We start from the raw sequence: 19,710 nt of genomic DNA, 5'->3' as shown, positions 1-19,710 counted from the left end.
AGAATTCATACATTTCGTATCACATGTAGATCTTGGAACATGGAAAAAAAATCTTTTGTCAAATGCTCACATTCTGCAAAATGTAACTGCTTCTCTACTGAAGTTTGTTGATTTTGTGCTAAGAGCATAGTTAAACCCAATTGTTCATTGTTTTTTATATGAAATGATGATATATCCTATTGTTTCTTAGAGTGCATTGGGTTGAAAAACATTTTAACAGGATCTATTGACGAGGGTATATGGTTGTGAAACAGGGACTTCTTGAACTGCACTCCTATGCTCTACCACTGAGTTAAACCCTTGAATGCTGAAAACTGCCCTTTTTTAAAAAGGTGATAGAGTGGGTGACTGTATGGAACTTGTAGAACTAATGACATCAGTGCACTTCTGGTCAGCTCTACAAATTAATACATTTCATTAAGGGCATATTATTGGTTTCCACCACAGTTTTATAACATTCATATGAGCTTCCAATGGACTATTTCAAACTGATAATATCACCAGTAGAACTTGGGTGAATGTAAAACACAGCTTATATCATATGAAGAAATCCTAAACAGTTTAATGGTGTTTACCCTATGTTTCAGGAGATGATCAGGAGTATTTCAAATGTAGAAATTTGTTGCTCATTACATAAAATGCTAACATTGTAAATGTTTTTTTCAATTTATTTAATAAAAAAAATATTTCTACAGGTAAAACAGTTGGACAAGGGGGCGCCCAGAGTTGAACTAGGGACCTCTTGATCTGCAGTCAAATGCTCTACTACTGAGCTATACCCACAGTTCTGAAAAGTCCACCTTTATTAATTCAGTAATATGTACAAAGTGCAAGCAACATGCAATCACCATCAAAGCAATGCATTTTCAGCCACCAAACCCTCCTTATAAGTATAAGGGGTACAAAAATGTCCTTTATCTGCCTTGGTAAAATACAGTGAGGTTTCCATTGCAAGAATTCATACCTTTCGTATCACATGTAGATCTTGGAACATGGAAAAAAAACGTTTGTCCAATGCACAAATTCTGCAAAACGTAACTGCTTCTCTACTGCAGTTTGTGGATTTTGTGCTAAGAGTATAGTTAAACCCAATTGTTCATTGTTTTTTATATGAAATGATGATATATCCTATTGTTTCTTACAGTGCATTGGGTTGAAAAACATTTTAACAGGATCTATTGACGAGGGCATATGCTTATGAAACAGGGACTTATTGCACTGCCCTCCTATGCTCTACCACTGAGTTAAACCCTTGAATGCTGAAAACTGCGCTTTTTTAAAAAGGTGATAGAGTGGGTGACTGTATGGAACTTGTAGAACTAATGACATCAGTGCACTTCTGGTCAGCTGTACAAATTAATACATTTAATTAAGGGAATATTATTGGTTTCCACCAGAGTTTTATAACATTCAAATGAGCTTCCAATGGACTATTTCAAACTGATAATATCACCAGTAGTGCCTGGGTGAATGTAAAACACAGCTTGTATCATATGAAGAAATCCTAAACAGTTTCATGGTGTTTACCCTATGTTTCAGGAGATAATCAGGAATATTTCAAATGTAGAAATGTGTTGCTCATTACATAAAATGCTAAGATTGTAAATGATTTCTTCGATTTATTTAATTAAAAAAAATGTTCTACAGGTAAAACAGTTGAACAAGTGGGCACCCAGATTTGGACTAGGGAACTTCTTGATCTGCAGTCAAATGCTCTACCACTGAGCTATACCCCCAGTTCTGAAATGTTCACCTTTATTAATTCAGTAATATATACAAAGTGCAAGCAACAGGCAATCACCTCAAAGCAATGCATTTTCAGCCACCAAACCCTCCTTATAAGTATAAGGGGTACAAAAATGTCCTTTATCTGCCTTGGTAAAATACAGTGAGGTTTCCATTGCAAGAATTCATACATTTCGTATCACATGTAGATCTTGGAACATGGAAAAAAAATCTTTTGTCAAATGCATAAATTCTGCAAAATGTAACTGCTTCTCTACTACAGTTTGTTGATTTTGTGCTAAGAGCATAGTTAAACCCAATTGTTCATTGTTTTGTATATGAAATGATGATATATCTTATTGTTTCTTACAGTGCATTGGGTTGAAAAACATTTTAACAGGATCTATTGAAGAGGGTATATGGTTATGAAACAGGGACTTTTTGAACTGCATTCCTACGCTCTACCACTGAGTTGAACCCTTGAATGTTGAAAACTGCCCTTTTTTAAAAAGGTGATAGAGTGGGTGACTGTATGGAACTTGTAGAACTAATGACATCAGTGCACTTCTGGACAGCTCTACAAATTAATGCAGTTCATTAAGGGCATATTATTGGTTTCCAACACAGTTTTATAACATTCATATGAGCTTCCAATGGACTATTTCATACTGATAATATCACCAGTAGAACTTGGGTGAATGTAAAACACAGCTTGTATCATATGAAGAAATCCTAAACAGCTTAATGGTGTTTACCCTATGTTTCAGGAGATGATCAGGAGTATTTCAAATGTAGAAATGTGTTGCTCATTACATAAAATGCTAAGATTGTAAATGTTTTCTTCAATTTATTTAATAAAAAAAATATTTCTACAGGTAAAACAGTTGAACAAGGGGCACCCAGATTTGAACTAGGGACCTTTTGAACTGCAGTGAAATGCTCTACCCCTGAGCTACACCCCCATTTCTGAAATATTCACCTTTATTTATTCAGAAATATGTACAAAGTGGAAGCAACATGCAATCACCATCAAAGCAATGCATTTTCAGCCACCAAACCCTCCTTATAAGTATATGGGGTGCAAAGGATGTCCTTTATCTGCCTTGGTAAAATACAGTGAGGTTTCCATTGCAAGAATTCATAAATTTCGTATCACATCTAGATCTTGGAACATGGAAAATAAACGTTTGTCAAATGCACAAATTCTGCAAAACGTAACTGCTTCTCTACTGCAGTTTGTTGATTTTGTGCTAAGAGTATAGTTAAACCCAATTTTTCATTGTTTTTATATGAAATTATGATATATCCTATTGTTTCTTACAGTGCATTGGGTTGAAAAACATTTTAAGAGGATCTATTGACGAGGGTATATGCTTATGAAACAGGGACTTCTTGAACTGCACTCCTATGCTCTACCACTGAGTTAAACCCTTGAATGCTGAAAACTGCCCTTTTTTAAAAAGGTAATAGAGTGGGTGACTGTATGGAACTTGTAGAACTAATGACATCAGTGCACTTCTGGTCAGCTGTACAAATTAATACATTTCATTAAGGGCATATTATTGGTTTCCACCACAGTTTTATAACATTCATATGAGCTTCCAATGGACTATTTCAAACTGGTAATATCACTAGTAGAACTTGGGTGAATGTAAAACACAGCTTGTATCATATGAAGAAATCCTAAACAGCTTAATGGTGTTTACCCTATGTTTCAGTTGATGATCAGGGGTATTTCAAATGTAGAAATGTGTTGCTCATTACATAAAATGCTAAGATTGTAAATGTTTACTTCAATTTATTTAATTAAAAAAATATTTCTACAGGTAAAACAGTTGGACAAGGGGGCAACCAGATTTGAACTAGGGACCTTTTGATCTGCAGTGAAATGCTGTACCCCTGAGCTATATCCCCATCTCTGAAATATTCACCTTTATTTATTCAGTAATATGTACAAAGTGGAAGCGACATGCAATCACCATCAAAGCAATGCATGTTCAGCCACCAAACCCTCCTTATAAGTATAAGGGGTGCGAAGAATGGCCTTTATCTGCCTTGGTAAAATACAGTGAGGTTTCCATTGCAAGAATTCATACATTTCGTATCACATGTAGATCTTGGAACATGGAAAAAAAATCTTTTGTCAAATGCACAAATTCTGCAAAATGTAACTGCTTCTCTACTGCAGTTTGTTGATTTTGTGCTAAGAGCATAGTTAAACCCAATTGTTCATTGTTTTGTATATGAAATGATGATATATCCTATTGTTTCTTACAGTGCATTGGGTTGAAAAACATTTTAACAGGATCTATTGAAGAGGGTATATGGTTATGAAACAGGGACTTCTTGAACTCCACTCCTATGCTCTACCACTGAGTTAAACCCTTAAATGCTGAAAACTGCCCTTTTTAAAAAAAGGTGTTAGAGTGGGTGACTGTATGGAACTTGTAGAATTAATGACATCAGTGCACTTCTGGTCAGCTGTACAAATTAATACATTTCATTAAGGGCATATTATTGGTTTCCACCACAGTTTTATAACATTCATATGAGCTTCCAATGGACTATGTCAAACTGATAATATCACCAGTAGAACTTGGGTGAATGTAAAACACAGCTTGTATCATATGAAGAAATCCTAAACAGCTTAATGCTTACCCTATGTTTCAGGTGATGATGAGGAGTATTTCAAATGTAGAAATGTGTTGCTCATTACATAAAATGCTAAGATTGCAAATGTTTACTTCAATTTATTTAATTAAAAACACATTTCTACAGGTAAAACAGTTGGACAAGGGGGCACCTAGATTTGAACTAGGGACCTTTTGATCCACAGTGAAATGCTCTACCCCTGAGCTATAGCCCCATTTCTGAAATGTTTACATTTATTTATTCAGTAATATGTACAAAGTGAAAGCAACATGCAATCACCATCAAAGCAATGCATTTCCAGCCACCAAACCCTCCTTATAAGTATAAGGGGTACAAAAGATGTCCTTTATCTGCCTTGGTAAAATACAGTGAGGTTTCCATTGCAAGAATTCATACATTTCGTATCACATGTAGATCTTGGAACATGGAAAAACAATCTTTTGTCAAATGCACAAATTCTGCAAAATGTAACTGCTTCTCTACTGCAGTTTGTTGATTTTGTGCTAAGAGCATAGTTAAACCCAATGTTCCATTGTTTTTTATATGAAATGATGATATATCTTATTGTTTCTTACTGTGCATTGGGTTGAAAAACATTTTAACAGGATCTATTGAAGAGGGTATATGGTTATGAAACAGGGACTTCTTGAACTACACTCCTACGCTCTACCACTGACATAAACCCTTGAATGTTGAAAACTGCCCTTTTTTAAAAAGGTGATAGAGTGTGTGACTGTATGAAACTTGTAGAACTAATGACATCAGTGCACTTCTGGTCAGCTGTACAAATTAATACATTTCATTAAGGGCATATTATTGGTTTCCACCACAGTTTTATAACATTCATATGAGCTTCCAATGGACTATTTCAAACTGATAATATCACCAGTAGAACTTGGGTGAATGTAAAACACAGCTTGTATCATTTGAAGAAATCCTAAACAGTTTCATGGTGTTTACCCTATGTTTCAGGAGATGATCAGGAGTATTTCAAATGTAGAAATGTGTTGCTAATTACATGAAATGCTAACATTGTAAATGTTTTCTTCAATTTATTTAATAAAAAAATATTTCTACAGGTAAAACAGTTGAACAAAGGGCACCCAGAGTTGAACTAGGGACCTCTTGATCTGCAGTCAAATGCTCTACTACTGAGCTATACGGCCAGCTCTGAAAAGTCCATCTTTATTAATTCAGTAATATGTACAAAGTGCAAGCAACATGCAATCACCATCAAAGCAATGCATTTTCAACCACCAAACCCTCCTTATAAGTATAAGGGGTACAAAAATGTCCTTTATCTGCCTTGGCAAAATACAGTGAGGTTTCCATTGCAAGAATTCATACATCTCGTATCACATGTAGATCTTGGAACATGAAAAAAAAACGTTTGACAAATGCACAAATTCTGCAAAACGTAACTGCTTCTCTACTGCAGTTTGTTGATTTTGTGCTAAGAGTATAATTAAACCCAATGTTCCATTGTTTTTTATATGAAATGATGATATATCCTATTGTTTCTTACAGTGCATTGGGTTGAAAAACATTTTAACAGGATCTATTGACGAGGGTATATGCTTATGAAACAGGGACTTCTTGAACTGCACTCCTATGCACTACCACTGAGTTAAACCCTTGAATGCTGAAAACTGCCCTTTTTTAAAAAGGTGATAGAGTGGGTGACTGTATGGAACTTGTAGAACTAATGACATCAGTGCACTTCTGGTCAGCTGTACAAATTAATACATTTCATTAAGGGCATATTATTGGTTTCCACCACAGTTTTATAACATTCATATGAGCTTCCAATGGACTATTTCAAACTGATCATATCACCAGTAGAACTTGGGTGAATGTAAAACACAGCTTGTATCATACAAAGAAATCCTAAACGGCTTAATGGTGTTTACCCTATGTTTCAGGTGATGATCAGGAGTATTTCAAATGTAGAAATGTGTTGCTCATTACATAAAATGCTAACATTGTAAATGTTTTCTTCAATTTATTTAATAAAAAAAATATTTCTACAGGTAAAACAGTTGAACAAAGGGCACCCAGAGTTGAACTAGGGACCTCTTGATCTGCAGTCAAATGCTCTACTACTGAGCTATACGGCCAGTTCTGAAAAGTTCTCCTTTATTAATTCAGTAATATGTACAAAGTGCAAGCAACATGCAATCACCATCAAAGCAATGCATTTTCAACCACCAAACCCTCCTTATAAGTATATGGGGTGCGAAGGATGTCCTTTTTCTGCCTTGGTAAAATGCAGTGAGGTTTCCATTGCAAGAATTCATACATTTGGTATCACATGTAGATCTTGGAACATGGAAAAAAAATCTTTTGTCAAATGCATAAATTCTGCAAAATGTAACTGCTTCTCTACTGCGGTTTGTTGATTTTGTGCTAAGAGCATAGTTAAACCCAATTGTTCATTGTTTTGTATATGAAATGATGATATATCTTATTGTTTCTTACAGTGTATTGGGTTGAAAAACATTTTAACAGGATCTATTGAAGAGGGTATATGGTTATGAAACAGTGACCTTTTTAACTGCATTCCTACGCTCTACCACTGAGTTCAACCCTTGAATGCTGAAAACTGCCCTTTTCTAAAAAGGTGATAGAGTGGGTGACTGTATGGAACTTGTAGAACTAATGACATCAGTGCACATCTGGACAGCTGTACAAATTAATACCGTTCATTAAGGGCATATTATTGGTTTCCACCACAGTTTTATAACATTCATTTGAGCTTCCAATGGACTATTTCAAACTGATAATATCACCAGTAGAACTTGGGCGAATGTAAAACACAGCTTGTATCATATGAAGAAATCCTAAACAGTTTCATGGTGTTTACCCTATGTTTCAGGAGATGATCAAGAGTATTTCAAATGTAGAAAAGTGTTGCTCATTACATAAAATGCTAAGATTGTAAATGTTTTCTTCAATTTATTTAATAAAAAAAATATTTCTACAGGTAAAACAGTTGAACAAGGGGGCACCCAGATTTGAACTAGGAACCTCTTGATCTGCAGTGAAATGCTCTACCCCTGAGCTATACCCCCATTTCTGAAATATTCACCTTTATTTATTCAGTAATATGTACAAAGTGGAAGCAACATGCAATCACCATCAAAGCAATGCATGTTCAGCCACCAAACCCTCCTTATAAGTATAAGGGGTGCGAAGAATGTCCTTTATCTGCCTTGGTAAAATACAGTGAGGTTTCCATTGCAAGAATTCATACATTTCGTATCACATGTAGATCTTGGAACATGGAAAAAAAATCTTTTGTCAAATGCACAAATTCTGCAAAATGTAACTGCTTCTCTACTGCAGTTTGTTGATTTTGTGCTAAGAGCATAGTTAAACCCAATTGTTCATTGTTTTGTATATGAAATGATGATATATCCTATTGTTTCTTACAAGGCATTGGGTTGAAAAACATTTTAACAGGATCTATTGAAGAGGGTATATGTTTATGAAACAGGGACTTCTTGAACTGCACTCCTATGCTCTACCACTGAGTTAAACCCTTGAATGCTGAAAACTGCCCTTTTTTAAAAAGGTGATAGAGTGGGTGACTGTATGGAACTTGTAGAACTAATGACATCAGTGCACTTCTGGTCAGCTGTACAAATTAATGCATTTCATTAAGGGCATATTATTGGTTTCCACCACAGTTTTATAACATTCATATGAGCTTCCAATGGACTATTTCAAACTGATAATATCACCATCAGAACTTGGGTGAATGTAAAACACAGGTTGTATCATTTGAAGAAATCCTAAACAGCTTAATAGTGTTTACCCTATGTTTCAGGTGATGATCAGGAGTATTTCAAATGTAGAAATGTGTTGCTCATTACATAAAATGCTAAGATTGTAAATGTTTACTTCAATTTATTTAATTAAAAAAATATTTCTACAGGTAAAATAGTTGAACAAGGGGACACCCAGATTTGAACTAGGGACCTCTTGATCTGCAGTCAAATGCTCTACCACTGAGCTATACCCCCATTTCTGAAAAGTTCACCTTTATTAATTCAGTAATATGTACAAAGTGCAAGCAACATGCAATCGCCATCAAAGCAAAGCATTTCAGCCACCAAACCCTCCTTATAAGTATAAGGGGTACAAAAGATGTCCTTAATCTTTTTTGGTAAAATACAGTGAGGTTTCCATTGCAAGAATTCATACATTTCGTATCACATGTAGATCTTGGAACATGGAAAAAAATCTTTTGTCAAATGCACAAATTCTGCAAAATGTAAATGCTTGTCTACTGCAGTTTGTTGATTTTGTGCTAAGAGCATAGTTAAACCCAATTGTTCATTGTTTTGTATATGAAGTGATGATATATCCTATTGTTTGTTACAGTGCATTGGGTTGAAAAATATTTTAACAGGATATATTGACGAGGGTATATGCTTATGAAACAGGGACTTCTTGAACTGCACTCCTATGCTCTACCACTGAGTTAAACCCTTGAATGCTGAAAACTGCCCTTTTTTAAAAAGGTGATAGAGTGGGTGACTGTATGGAACTTGTAGAACTAATGACATCAATGCACTTCTGGTCAGCTGTACAAATTAATTCATTTCATTAAGGGCATATTATTGGTTTCCACCACAGTTTTATAACATTCATATGAGCTTCCAATGGACTATTTCAAACTGATCATATCACCAGTAGAACTTGGGTGAATGTAAAACACAGCTTGTATCATATGAAGAAATCCTAAACAGTTTCATGGTGTTTACCCTATGTTTCAGGAGATGATCAGGAGTATTTCAAATGTAGAAATGTGTTGCTCATTACGTAAAATGCTAAGATTGTAAATGTTTTCTTCAATTTACTTAATTAAAAAAATATTTGTACAGGTAAAACAGTTGAACAAGGGGGCACCCAGATTTGAACTAGGGACCTCTTGATCTGCAGTCAAATGCTCTACCACTGAGCTATACCCCCAGTTCTGAAAAATTCACCTTTATTAATTCATTAATATGTACAAAGTGCAAGCAACATGCAATCACCATCAAAGCAATGCATTTTCAGCCACCAAACCCTCCTTATAAGTATATGGGGTGCGAAGGATGTCCTTTATCTGCCTTGGTAAAATACAGTGAGGTTTCCATTGCAAGAATTCATACATTTCGTATCACATGTAGATCTTGGAACATGGAAAAAAAATCTTTTGTCAAATGCACAAATTCTGCAAAATGTAAATGCTTGTCTACTGCAGTTTGTTGATTTTGTGCTAAGAGCATAGTTAAACCCAATTGTTCATTGTTTTGTATAGGAAATGATGATATATCCTATTGTTTCTTACAGTGCATTGTGTTGAAAAACATTTTAACAGGATCTATTGAAGAGGGTATATGGTTATGAAACAGGGACTTCTTGAACTACACTCCTACGCTCTACCACTGACATAAACCCTTCAATGTTGAAAACTGCCCTTTTTTAAAAAGGTGATAGAGTGGGTGACTGTATGGAACTTGTAGAAGTAATGACATCAGTGCACTTCTGGTCAGCTGTACAAATTAATACATTTCATTAAGGGCATATTATTGGTTTCCACCACCGTTTTATAACATTCATATGAGCTTCCAATGGACTATTTCAAACTGATAATATCACCAGTAGAACTTGGGTGAATGTAAAACACAGCTTGTATCATATGAAGAAATCCTAAACAGTTTCATGGTGTTTACCCTATGTTTCAGGAGATGATCAGGAGTATTTCAAATGTAGAAATGTGTTGCTCGTTACATAAAATGCTAAGATTGTAAATGTTTTCTTCAATTTATTTAATTAAAAAAATATTTCTACAGGTAAAACAGTTGAAGAAGGGGGCACCCAGATTTGAACTAGGGACCTCTTGATATGCAGTCAAATGCTCTACCACTGAGCTATACCCCCAGTTCTGAAAAGTTCACCTTTATTAATTCAGTAATATGTACAAAGTGCAAGCAACATGCAATCACCATCAAAGCAATGCATTTTCAGCCACCAAACCCTCCTTATAAGTATGTGGGGTGCGAAGGATGTCTTTATCTGCCTTGGTAAAATACAGTGAGGTTTCCATTGCAAGAATTCATACATTTCGTATCACATGTAGATCTTGGAACATGGAAAAAAAATCTTTTGTCAAATGCACAAATTCTGCAAAATGTAACTGCTTCTCTACTGCAGTTTGTTGATTTTGTGCTAAGAGCATAGTTAAACCCAATTGTTCATTTTTTTGTATATGAAATGATGATATATCCTATTATTTCTTACAGTGCATTGGGTTGAAAAACATTTTAACAGGATCTATTGAAGAGGGTATATGGTTATGAAACAGGGACTTCTTGAACTACACTCCTACGCTCTACCACTGACATAAACCCTTCAATGTTGAAAACTGCCCTTTTTTAAAAAGGTGATAGAGTGGGTGACTGTATGGAACTTGTAGAACTAATGACATCAGTGCACTTCTGGTCAGCTGTACAAATTAATACAGTTCATTAAGGGCATATTATTGGTTTCCACCACAGTTTTATAACATTCATATGAGCTTCCAATGGACTATTTCAAACTGATAATATCACCAGTAGAACTTGGGTGAATGTAAAACACAGCTTGTATCATATGAAGAAATCCTAAACAGTTTCATGGTGTTTACCCTATGTTTCAGGATATGATCAGGAGTATTTCAAATGTAGAAATGTGTTGCTCATTACATAAAATGCTAAGATTGTAAATGTTTTCTTCAATTTATTTAATTAAAAAAATATTTCTACAGGTAAAACAGTTGAACAAGGGGGCACCCAGATTTGAACTAGGGACCTCTTGATCTGCAGTCAAATGCTCTACCACTGAGCTATACCCCCAGTTCTGAAAAATTCACCTTTATTAATTCAGTAATATGTACAAAGTGCAAGCAACATGCAATCACCATCAAAGCAATGCATTTTTAGCCACCAAACCCTCCTTATAAGTATATGGGTTGCGAAGGATGTCCTTTATCTGCTTTGGTAAAATACAGTGAGGTTTCCATTGCAAGAATTCATACATTTCGTATCACATGTAGATCTTGGAACATGGAAAAAAAATCTATTGTCAAATGCACAAATTCTGCAAAATGTAAATGCTTGTCTACTGCAGTTTGTTGATTTTGTGCTAGGAGCATAGTTAAACCCAATTGTTCATTGTTTTGTATATGAAATGATGATATATCCTATTGTTTCTTACAGTGCATTGGGTTGAAAAACATTTTAACAGGATATATTGACGAGGGTATATGCTTATGAAACAGGGACTTCTTGAACTGCACTCCTATGCTCTACCACTGAGTTAAACCCTTGAATGCTGAAAACTGCCCTTTTTTAAAAAGGTGATAGAGTGGGTGACTGTATGGAACTTGTAGAACTAATGACATCAATGCACTTCTGGTCAGCTGTACAAATTAATACATTTCATAAAGGGCATATTATTGATTTCCACCACAGTTTTATAACATTCATATGAGCTTCCAATGGACTATTTCAAACTGGTCATATCACCAGTAGAACTTGGGTGAATGTAAAACACAGCTTGTATCATATGAAGAAATCCTAAACAGTTTCATGGTGTTTACCCTATGTTTCAGGAGATGATCAGGAGTATTTCAAATGTAGACATGTGTTGCTCATTACATAAAATGCTAAGATTGTAAATGTTTTTTTCAATTTATTTAATAAAAAAATATTTCTACAGGTAAAACAGTTGGGCAAGGGGGCACCCACATTTGAACTAGGGACATTTTGATCTGCAGTGAAATGCTCTACCCCTGAGCTATACCCCCATTTCTGAAATGTTCACCTTTATTTATTCAGTAATATGTACAAAGCCCAAGCAACATGCAATCACCATCAAAGCAATGCATTTTCAGCCACCAAACCCGCCTTATAAGTATATGGGGTGCGAAGAATGTCCTTTACCTGCCTTGGTAAAATACAGTGAGGTTTCCATTGCAAGAATTCATACATTTCGTATCACATGTAGATCTTGGAACATGGAAAAAAAATCTTTTGTCAAATGCACAAATTCTGCAAAATGTAAATGCTTGTCTACTGCAGTTTGTTGATTTTGTGCTAAGAGCATAGTTAAACCCAATTGTTCATTGTTTTGTATATGAAATTATGATATATCCTATTGTTTCTTACAGTGCATTGGGTTGAAAAACATTTTAACAGGATCTATTGAAGAGGGTATATGGTTATGAAACAGGGACTTCTTGAACTACACTCCTACGCTCTACCACTGACATAAACCCTTGAATGTTGAAAACTGCCCTTTTTTAAAAAGGTGATAGAGTGGGTGACTCTATGGAACTTGTGGAACTAATGACATCAATGCACCTCTGGTCAGCTGTACAAATTAATCCATTTCATTAAGGGCATATTATTGGTTTCCACCACAGTTTTATAACATTCATATGAGCTTCCAATGGACTATTTTAAACTGATCATATCGCCAGTAGAACTTGGGTGAATGTAAAACACAGCTTGTATCATATGAAGAAATCCTAAACAGCTTAATGGTGTTTACCCTATGTTTCAGGTGATGATCAGGAGTATTTCAAATGTAGAAATGTGTTGCTCATTACATAAAATGCTAAGATTGTAAATGTTTACTTCAATTTATTCAATTAAAAAAATATTTCTACAGGTAAAACAGTTGGACAAGGGGGCACCCACATTTGAACTAGGGACATTTTGATCTGCAGTGAAATGCTCTACCCCTGAGCTATACCCCCATTTCTGAAATGTTCACCTTTATTTATTCAGTAATATGTACAAAGTGAAAGCAACATGCAATTACCATCAAAGCAATGCATTTTCAGCCACCAAACCCTCGTTATAAGTATAAGGGGTACAAAAGATGTCCTTTATCTGCCTTGGTAAAATACAGTGAGGTTTCCATTGCAAGAATTCATACATTTCGTATCACATGTAGATCTTGGAACATGGAAAAAAAATATTTTGTCAAATGCACAAATTCTGCAAAATGTAACTGCTTCTCTACTGCAGTTTGTTGATTTTGTGCTAAGAGTATAGTTAAACCCAATTGTTCATTGTTTTTTTATATGAAATGATGATATATCCTATTGTTTCTTACAGTGCATTGGGTTGAAAAACATTTTAACAGGATCTATTGACGAGGGTATATGGTTATGAAACAGGGACTTCTTCAACTGCACTCCTATGCTCTAACACTGAGTTAAACCCTTGAATGCTGAAAACTGCCCTTTTTTAAAAAGGTGATAGAGTGGGTGACTGTATGGAACTTGTAGAACTAATGACATCAGTGCACTTCTGGTCAGCTGTACAAATTAATACATTTCATTAAGGGCATAATATTGGTTTCCACCACAGTTTTATAACATTCATATGAGCTTCCAATGGACTATTTCAAACTGATAATATCACCAGTAGAACTTGGGTGAATGTAAAACACAGCTTGTATAATATGAAGAAATCCTAAACAGTTTCATGGTGTTTACCCTATGTTTCAGGAGATGATCAGGAGTATTTCAAATGTAGAAATGTGTTGCTCATTACATAACATTCTAAGATTGTAAATGTTTTCTTCAATTTATTTAGTTAAAAAAATATTTCTACAGGTAAAACAGTTGATCAAGGGGGCACCCAGATTTGAACTAGGGACCTCTTGATCTGCAGTCAAAAGCTCTACCACTGAGCTATACCCCCAGTTCTGAAGTTTTTCCCCTTTATTAATTCAGTAATATGTACAAAGTGCAAGCAACATGCAATCACCATCAAAGCAATGCATTTTCAGCCACCAAACCCTCCTTATAAGTATATGGGGTGCGAAGGATGTCCTTTATCTGCCTTGGTAAAATACAGTGAGGTTTCCATTGCGAGAATTCATACATTTCGTATCACATGTAGATCTTGGAACATGGAAAAAAATCTTTTGTCAAATGCACACATTCTGGAAAATGTAACTGCTTCTCTACTGCAGTTTGTCGATTTTGTGCTAAGAGCATAGTTAAACCCAATACTTCATTGTTTTTTATAAGAAATGATGATATATCCTATTGTTTCTTACATTGCATTGGGTTGGAAAACATTTTAACAGGATCTATTGAAGAGGGTATATGGTTCTGAAACAGGGACTTCTTGAACTACACTCCTATGCTCTACCACTGACATAAACCCTTCAATGTTGAAAACTGCCCTTTTTAAAAAAGGTGATAGAGTGGGTGACTCTATGGAACTTGTAGAACTAATGACATCAGTGCACTTCTGGTCAGCTGTACAAATTAATACATTTCATTAAGGGCATATTATTGGTTTCCACCACAGTTTTATAACATTCATATGAGCTTCCAGTGGACTATTTCAAACTGATCATATCACCAGTAGAACCTGGGTGAATGTAAAACACAGCTTTTATCATATGAAGAAATCCTAAACAGCTTAGTGGTGTTTACCCTATATTTCAGGTGATGATCAGGAGTATTTCAAATGTAGAAATGTGTTGCTCATTACATAAAATGCTAAGATTCTAAATGTTTACTTCAATTTATTTAATTAAAAAAATATTTCTACAGGTAAAACAGTTGGACAAGGGGGCACCCAGATTTGAACTAGGAACCTTTTGTCCTGCAGTGAAATGCTCTACCCCTGATCTATACCCCCATTTCTAAAATGTTCACCTTTATTAATTCAGTAATATGTACAAAGTGGAAGCAACATGCAATCACCATCAAAGCAATGCATTTTCAGCCACCAAACCCTACTTATAAGTATATGGGGTGCAAAGGATGTCCTTTATCTGCCTTGGTAAAATACAGTGAGGTTTCCATTGCAAGAATTCATACATTTCGTATCACATGTAGATCTTGGAACATGAAAAAAAAAATCTTTTGTCAAATGCACAAATTCTGCAAAATGTAACTGCTTCTCTACTGCAGTTTGTTGATTTTGTGCTAAGAGCATAGTTAAACCCAATTGTTCATTTTTTTTGTATATGAAATGATGATATATCCTATTGTTTCTTACAGTGCATTGGGTTGAAAAACATTTTAACAGGATCTATCGAAGAGGGTATATGCTTATGAAACAGGGACTTCTTGAACTGCACTCCTATGCTCTACCACTGAGTTAAACCCTTGAATGCTGAAAACTGCCCTTTTTTAAAAAGGTGATAGAGTGGGTGACTGTATGGAACTTGTAGAACTAATGACATCAATGCACTTCTGGTCAGCTGTACAAATTAATACATTTCATAAAGGGCATATTATTGGTTTCCACCACAGTTTTATAACATTCATATGAGCTTCCAATGGACTATTTCAAACTGGTCATATAACCAGTAGAACTTGGGTGAATGTAAAACACAGCTTGTATCATATGAAGAAATCCTAAACAGTTTCATGGTGTTTACCCTATGTTTCAGGAGAAGATCAGGAGTATTTCAAATGTAGAAATGTGTTGCTCATTACATAAAATGCTAAGATTGTAAATGTTTTTTTCAATTTATTTAATAAAAAAATATTTCTACAGGTAAAACAGTTGAACAAGGGGACACCCAGATTTGAACTACGGTCCTCTTGATCTGCAGTCAAATGCTCTACCACTGAGCTATACCACCAGTTTTGAAAAGTCCATCTTTATTAATTCAGTAATATGTACAAAGTGCAAGCAACATGCAATCACCATCAAAGCAATGCATTTTCAGCCACCAAACCCTCCTTATAAGTATATGGGGTGCGAAGGATGTCCTTTATCTGCCTTGGTAAAATACAGTGAGGTTTCCATTGCAAGAATTCATACATTTCGTATCACATGTAGATCTTGGAACATGGAAAAAAAATCTTTTGTCAAATGCACAAATTCTGCAAAATGTAACTGCTTCTCTACTGCAGTTTGTTGATTTTGTGCTAAGAGCATAGTTAAACCCAATCGTTCATTTTTTTGTATATGAAATGATGATATATCCTATTGTTTCTTACAGTGCATTGGGTTGAAAAACATTTTAACAGGATCTATTGAAGAGGGTATATAGTTATGAAACAGGGACTTCTTGAACTACACTCCTACGCTCTACCACTGACATAAACCCTTCAATGTTGAAAACTGCCCTTTTTTAAAAAGGTGATAGAGTGGGTGACTGTATGGAACTTGTAGAACTAATGACATCAGTGCACTTCTGGTCAGCTGTACAAATTAATACAGTTCATTAAAGGCATATTATTGGTTTCCACCACAGTTTTATAACATTCATATGAGCTTCCAATGGACTATTTCAAACTGATAACATCACCAGTAGAACTTGGGTGAATGTAAAACACAGCTTGTATCATATGAAGAAATCCTAAACAGTTTCATGGTGTTAACCCTATGTTTCAGGATATGATCAGGAGTATTTCAAATGTAGAAATGTGTTGCTCATTACATAAAATGCTAAGATTGTAAATGTTTTCTTCAATTTATTTAATTAAAAAAATATTTCTACAGGTAAAACAGTTGAACAAGGGGACACCTGGATTTGAACCAGGGACCTCTTGATCTGCAGTCAAATGCTCTACCACTGAGCTATACCCCCAGTTTTGAAAAGTCCACCTTTATTAATTCAGTAATATGTACAAAGTGCAAGCAACATGCAATCACCATCAAAGCAATGCATTTTCAGCCACCAAACCCTCCTTATAAGTATATGGGGTGCGAAGGATGTCCTTTATCTGCCTTGGTAAAATACAGTGAGGTTTCCATTGCAAGAATTCATACATTTCGTATCACATGTAGATCTTGGAACATGGAAAAAAAATCTTTTGTCAAATGCACAAATTCTGCAAAATGTAACTGTTTCTCTACTGCAGTTTGTTGATTTTGTGCTAAGAGCATAGTTAAACCCAATTGTTCATTTTTTTGTATATGAAATGATGATATATCCTATTGTTTCTTACAGTGCATTGGGTTGAAAAACATTTTAACATGATCTATTGAAGAGGGTACATGGTTATGAAACAGGGACTTCTTGAACTACACTCCTACGCTCTACCACTGACATAAACCCTTCAATGTTGAAAACTGCCCTTTTTTAAAAAGGTGATAGAGTGGGTGACTGTATGGAACTTGTACAACTAATGACATCAGTGCACTTCTGGTCAGCGGTACAAATTAATACAGTTCATTAAGGGCATATTATTGGTTTCCACCACAGTTTTATAACATTCATATGAGCTTCCAATTGACTATTTCAAACTGATAATATCACCAGTAGAACTTGGGTGAATGTAAAACACAGCTTGTATCATATGAAGAAATCCTAAACAGTTTCATGGTGTTTACCCTATGTTTCAAGATATGATCAGGAGTATTTCAAATGTAGAAATGTGTTGCTCATTACATAAAATGCTAAGATTGTAAATGTTTTCTTCAATTTATTTAATTAAAAAAATATTTCTACAGGTAAAACAGTTGAAAAAGGGGACACCCAGATTTGAACTAGGGACCTCTTGATCTGCAGTCAAACACTCTACCACTGAGCTATACCGCCAGTTCTGAAAAATTCACCTTTATTAATTCAGTAATATGTACAAAGTGCAAGCAACATGCAATCACCATCAAAGCAATGCATTTTCAGCCACCAAACCCTCCTTATAAGTATATGGGGTGCGAAGGATGTCCTTTATCTGCCTTGGTAAAATACAGTGAGGTTTCCATTGCAAGAATTCATACATTTCGTATCACATGTAGATCTTGGAACATGGAAAAAAAATCTTTTGTCAAATGCACAAATTCTGCAAAATGTAAATGCTTGTCTACTGCAGTTTGTTGATTTTGTGCTAGGAGCATAGTTAAACCCAATTGTTCATTGTTTTGTATATGAAATGATGATATATCCTATTGTTTCTTACAGTGAATTGGGTTGAAAAACATTTTAACAGGATATATTGACGAGGGTATATGCTTATGAAACAGGGACTTCTTGAACTGCACTCCTATGCTCTACCACTGAGTTAAACCCTTGAATGCTGAAAACTGCCCTTTTTTAAAAAGGTGATAGAGTGGGTGACTGTATGGAACTTGTAGAACTAATGACATCAATGCACTTCTGGTCAGCTGTACAAATTAATACATTTCATAAAGGGTATATTATTGGTTTCCACCACAGTTTTATAACATTCATATGAGCTTCCAATGGACTATTTCAAACTGGTCATATCACCAGTAGAACTTGGGTGAATGTAAAACACAGCTTGTATCATATGAAGAAATCCTAAACAGTTTCATGGTGTTTACCCTATGTTTCAGGAGATGATCAGGAGTATTTCAAATGTAGAAATGTGTTGCTCATTACATAAAATGCTAAGATTGTAAATGTTTTTTTCAATTTATTTAATAAAACATATTTCTACAGGTAAAACAGTTGAACAAGGGGACACCCAGATTTGAACTAGGGACCTCTTGATCTACAGTCAAATGCTCTACCACTGAGCTATACCCCCAGTTCTGAAAAGTCCATCTTTATTAATTCAGTAATATGTACAAAGTGCAAGCAACATGCAATCACCATCAAAGCAATGCATTTTCAGCCACCAAACCCTCCTTATAAGTATATGGGGTGCGAAGGATGTCCTTTATCTGCCTTGGTAAAATACAGTGAGGTTTCCATTGCAAGAATTCCTACATTTCGTATCACATGTAGATCTTGGAACATGGAAAAAAAATCTTTTGTCAAATGCACAAATTCTGGAAAATGTAACTGCTTCTCTACTGCAGTTTGTTGATTTTGTGCTAAGAGCATAGTTAAACCCAATTGTTCATTTTTTTGTATATGAAATGATGATATATCCTATTGTTTCTTACAGTGCATTGGGTTGAAAAACATTTTAACAGGATCTATTGAAGAGGGTATATGGTTATGAAACAGGGACTTCTTGAACTACACTCCTACGCTCTACCACTGACATAAACCATTCAATGTTGAAAACTGCCCTTTTTTAAAAAGGTGATAGAGTGGGTGACTGTATGGAACTTGTAGAACTAATGACATCAGTGCACTTCTGGTCAGCTGTACAAATTAATACAGTTCATTAAGGGCATATTATTGGTTTCCACCACAGTTTTATAACATTCATATGAGCTTCCAATGGACTATTTCAAACTGATAATATCACCAGTAGAACTTGGGTGAATGTAAAACACAGCTTGTATCATATGAAGAAATCCTAAACAGTTTCATGGTGTTTACCCTATGTTTCAGGAGATGATCAGGAGTATTTCAAATGTAGAAATGTGTTGCTCATTACATAAAATGGTAACA

At 35.1% G+C, this 19,710-nt stretch overlaps 8 non-coding genes across 8 annotated transcripts; all 8 read right to left on the bottom strand.

Annotated features, from left to right (window-relative positions):
- Positions 1-4,519: 4,519 nt before the first annotated feature.
- Positions 4,520-4,591, bottom strand: TRNAH-GUG (transfer RNA histidin (anticodon GUG)). The gene has a single exon. It is a non-coding gene; the product is annotated as a tRNA-His (tRNA).
- A 3,739-nt stretch (positions 4,592-8,330) lies between these two features.
- TRNAC-GCA (transfer RNA cysteine (anticodon GCA)) lies at positions 8,331-8,402 on the bottom strand. Its single transcript has one exon. It is a non-coding gene; the product is annotated as a tRNA-Cys (tRNA).
- An 880-nt stretch (positions 8,403-9,282) lies between these two features.
- TRNAC-GCA (transfer RNA cysteine (anticodon GCA)) lies at positions 9,283-9,354 on the bottom strand. Its single transcript has one exon. It is a non-coding gene; the product is annotated as a tRNA-Cys (tRNA).
- Positions 9,355-10,236: 882 nt separating this feature from the next.
- On the bottom strand, positions 10,237-10,308 carry TRNAC-GCA (transfer RNA cysteine (anticodon GCA)). The gene has a single exon. It is a non-coding gene; the product is annotated as a tRNA-Cys (tRNA).
- An 881-nt stretch (positions 10,309-11,189) lies between these two features.
- On the bottom strand, positions 11,190-11,261 carry TRNAC-GCA (transfer RNA cysteine (anticodon GCA)). Its single transcript has one exon. It is a non-coding gene; the product is annotated as a tRNA-Cys (tRNA).
- Positions 11,262-14,051: 2,790 nt separating this feature from the next.
- Positions 14,052-14,123, bottom strand: TRNAC-GCA (transfer RNA cysteine (anticodon GCA)). Its single transcript has one exon. It is a non-coding gene; the product is annotated as a tRNA-Cys (tRNA).
- A 2,791-nt stretch (positions 14,124-16,914) lies between these two features.
- On the bottom strand, positions 16,915-16,986 carry TRNAC-GCA (transfer RNA cysteine (anticodon GCA)). The gene has a single exon. It is a non-coding gene; the product is annotated as a tRNA-Cys (tRNA).
- Positions 16,987-18,820: 1,834 nt separating this feature from the next.
- Positions 18,821-18,892, bottom strand: TRNAY-GUA (transfer RNA tyrosine (anticodon GUA)). The gene has a single exon. It is a non-coding gene; the product is annotated as a tRNA-Tyr (tRNA).
- Positions 18,893-19,710: the final 818 nt, after the last annotated feature.

The sequence above is a fragment of the Ambystoma mexicanum genome, chromosome 4q, assembly GCF_040938575.1.
Source record: "Ambystoma mexicanum isolate Mex_15411 chromosome 4q, UKY_AmexF1_1, whole genome shotgun sequence".
NCBI classification, from domain to species: Eukaryota; Metazoa; Chordata; class Amphibia; order Caudata; family Ambystomatidae; genus Ambystoma; species Ambystoma mexicanum.
This window is presented reverse-complemented; position numbering and strand designations above follow the sequence as displayed.